We start from the raw sequence: 3,933 nt of genomic DNA, 5'->3' as shown, positions 1-3,933 counted from the left end.
TCCAAGTTTCTTACATATTTTAATCATTTGCTGTTGTCTGCAGTTTCACTTTACAGGGTACTCTGACTTCCATTTTAAGTAAGCTGATACAGTGGTAACACCTAGGCTGCTCAATTTATAATCCTAAATGGTACAGATGTCTTCAAGTTGTTCAGTGCATACAGTATTACTTCACAGATATGCTGTATGTATTTTTAAACTTGGTGCCAAGTTGTTTGGTTTGAAACTGAGCCATAGGATTTGTACTTGCCAATTCTAAATTTAAACGTAATTTATCATGTGTGTCATGCCAAGGAGAGCAAACCTGCAGGCATCTGCTCATTCAATGCACCTGGGAGATTTGCTGCTAATAAGCTGTACATGTGTGTATATTTTTTGGCACTGGAAAAAGGAATAAATGGACTGTCAAAGGATTGAAGTCAGTATGTGAGATGTCTGTATGGTTCTTGTCAGTTTTCTGCTTTGGAAGTCTTGGTCTAGTAGGAGTTTCTTGTTGTTGTTTTCTGGTTCATTTATTTGGTTCTTGTGTTACCACTCCACCAGCCAGAAGGGGGGTAAGGATGTAACGCCTTAATTTTTACATGGCCTTAATAAATATTTGGTTTGGTCATCTGTGTCACCTCACTGTTAAGCTTTTAAGAGGCTTGACGTGTTTAGCTGCAGTGCTGTATTCACTGCATGTATCTGCTGGTCACCAGACTCTCCCCAGTTTGTGTCATTCGTTTCTGCTGGCAGTGGGAGCTGTAATTGCAGGAAAGTGTTGCTCAGTCCTGGATCTGAGCTCTGTTGGAGAAGCAGGATACTCAGAAATCTGTGCAAAGACTTTCAGAGTTATGCATTCACCTATCATTAATTATCTTCTGAAAGTTCAAGTCAAAATAAATAAGTGGTCCTTTATCTGCCATCCTTCTCCAGTGCTTTCACCAACCATGGACTGCTTTGGTGTTGCACAAGTTTTGTGTTTTCCTATGGCAGTGAAGCTGCAGATGATAGTTGAACCATGGCAAGCCTGTTTTCTTTTCAGTATCAGCACCACTGACTTCCCTCAGCTGATGCCAGCCAGCATCTCACTCACCAAAAGGCACAGCCCTTCTGAAAGAGAATAAGTGCATGTTTTTACAACCATAAACCTGTTCAGCAAAACATGTTTTCTGAATTTTTTGCTATCTGCAGTGTGCTGGGTAGAACTAGGTGATACACCTCTAAAATTAACTTTTTAGTTCTAAACTAAAAGCAGAGGGACCTGAACTGCAGCTGCCTCTACAACCACATGCAGAACATACTCTATTTCAGATGAGTGGGTGCAATGTTCACCTCTTCATGAGAAGTGCTGGGGAAATTCAGGGGCATTCACATTTTGATTGAGCATTGGCATACTTCCTCTTGTTGGTGCATATATTTGACCAATTCCCATGGGGGTTTTTGTGCCTCCTTTTCCCAGCAGTTAAGTACTCTATTTTGGCAAACCCTATAGGTTTCATGTCATGACCTCAGCTTTCTGTCAAGACAGTAAAGAACTCCATCCAGTGGTGTTAAAGGATTTTTTTCCTTCAAGGCAGTGGTGTAAAGCTGTATGGAAATAATTCATCTCCATTGTTAAAGAATTGAGTAAAACCAGTTTATTTTTTTTTTTCCTGGATCTCAATGAATGTGTTTTAAAGGAATGATCCTGATGCTCAAGGAAAATCCTTCACTCCAAGAGCTGTAAAAATGCAGCTCTGTCAGAAGTCTGGCACCCACCTGGTATCAACCTTACTTTTCCTGGATATGGCTCTGCATCCTTTGGATGGGTGAACTTGGAATCAAGAGCATTTCTCTGCCAAGTGCCTTTGAATGGCAAAGGATCACACACTCAGTCATGGTGGAAGCATTTGGGGTGCAGTCCTCTTTTAACTTCAAAAGGATTTGTGTGGACACAGTGTCAGTCCAGCTCCATTTGCCAGTTCCTTGGTTCGGAGCAGAGCTCAGCACCTGCAGCCTGCACAGGCTCTGTCCTGGCCTGGAGCCCACCCATGCACTTCCCTCTGCTGGAGAAGGCACAGGAGCCACGTTTGCCACAGGCTGCCTTCATGTTTTCTCCTCTGGTTCCAAAGGCAGTTGAGCTGAAACAACAGTGTGTACCAACACAGACAAGCCTTTTCTCTGTCCTGCCTTCCCATTCCTTTTTTTATGGATTCTCCCCATCTAAAAGGTGTCATATGTACACTAATGAAAAGATACCAAAGATGCATTTTAATATGATTTACCAAATAGTTTTGCCAGCTCTGCTCAGGTCTTCTCTTTTTTTCCTATTGTGAGTAGTTACCCATCTTCATGGAATTACTGTATTTTATTTCTGTTTAAGACTTACAGGTATATTTTACAATTGTCTCCTTCGTGGGGAGTAGGGGTAGTTTAGTGTGTTTAGCCTACTTCTGCTCAGAAAGCTCACAGTAGCTGGAAGTACCACATGAAAAGGAGATCATGTGTAATTAAAATATTATATAAAAATGTCTTCACTGCATGTTCTGTTTTACAGAGTTGAAAAATAGAACTCCTCTGAAATTTTCTCTGGGTTTTTATTACAGCCTTGTACCTAATTTGGGCTGTGTTCTGAGCAGCTCAGTGTGTTGTGTTGCAACAGAATGAAGTCTATGGGAGGCAAAAGGGCAGTGCAACTGCCAGCCACATTTGGAAGAAAAAGATAAATGGAAAACTAAGAATAGCTTTGCCCATTTTCAGGGAGGAACCTTCCATCTGATGAGGCCCTTCCTAGCTCACCACAGTGCCTCAGCAGGTGATTCCTCCTGTCCTTGCTTTGCAAGTTCAAATGCCCACGTGCCTCCAAACCGTGATGCTATGCAGGGACAGAGAGCAGGTGTGTGCCACAGAGGGGTGGAGGGACCTGTAACAGAGATGTCAACCTCAGTGCTTCTGCCTGGTGTGTTCTGTAAGCTGCCCTGGCCTTGGTTTTCCATTTTTAGTGTTTGTTTCCAGACACGTGGAACGTGAGGCAACCTGCAGAGCAGGGGTGGCTCTAAGATTACCTCTGTGTTGCATAAATGCCCTGGGTGTGGGACTTGAGGCTGTTCCCCCTGCCCCACACAGGGCTGGCATCCACCACCTGGGGCAAGCCAGCCCTAGAGCAGGCTGGCCATGCTTATCCCTGCATATCCTCTGGTCCCTAAGGCATAACTGTCCTCTTTTTCTCCTTTTCTAAATTTTTTTTTTTTTTTTTTGCTTTTTCAGCACGGTAGTGTTACTTTCTAGCAATGAAAACTCTCAATGTCCTTTACAGCACTTCTGTTAACCAATCCCCATCTTTAGAACAAGAGTGCACTAACAGAAGCTATTTCACCATTTGGGCCCTTTATTTCTTCTAATGTAGAGCAGGCATGGCAATGCTTCTGTGTGTGCTGAAAATCCATTAAGTACAGAGATATTTCGACACAGGTCAAAACCTCAGACCGTGATTAACTTATTGCTTATTAACTTGTTGTTTTGGGTGCTAAGATGATGCATCCCTTACATTACTGGCCTTTTCCATCTGAATAGCAACCAGTACTGCCCTCTGGAAAAGATCAAATAAAACAAAGACCTTTCCCCTGGTATCAGTTATCAAAATTACACTCAAGTCAATCAATGCTTTCTGTTTACCTCTCTATGTTTATACTTACATTTCTATTTCTGTCTGTAATGCAGTAGTAATTTGTGAGTCTTTAGGATTTTATTAGACTCACAGGATGCCACTTCAATACATCTTTGAAAATAGTTTCCTTCCAGAGTCGAAGTGTGGACTGACCTCAGCTTTAGGAAAAAGTCACTCTTTGCCAGGGAGTAAGAGGCATGGAATTGAAGTTGTTGTTTTGCTCAGTGTTTATCCAGGGGTGCAGTGAATTAGCAGAACATTCTTGTACTAGGTGAACAGAACAAGAAAGCTGTTAACAAAATATC

This window comes from Melospiza georgiana, chromosome 2 (genome assembly GCF_028018845.1).
Source record: "Melospiza georgiana isolate bMelGeo1 chromosome 2, bMelGeo1.pri, whole genome shotgun sequence".
NCBI classification, from domain to species: domain Eukaryota; kingdom Metazoa; phylum Chordata; class Aves; order Passeriformes; family Passerellidae; genus Melospiza; species Melospiza georgiana.
This window is presented reverse-complemented; position numbering follows the sequence as displayed.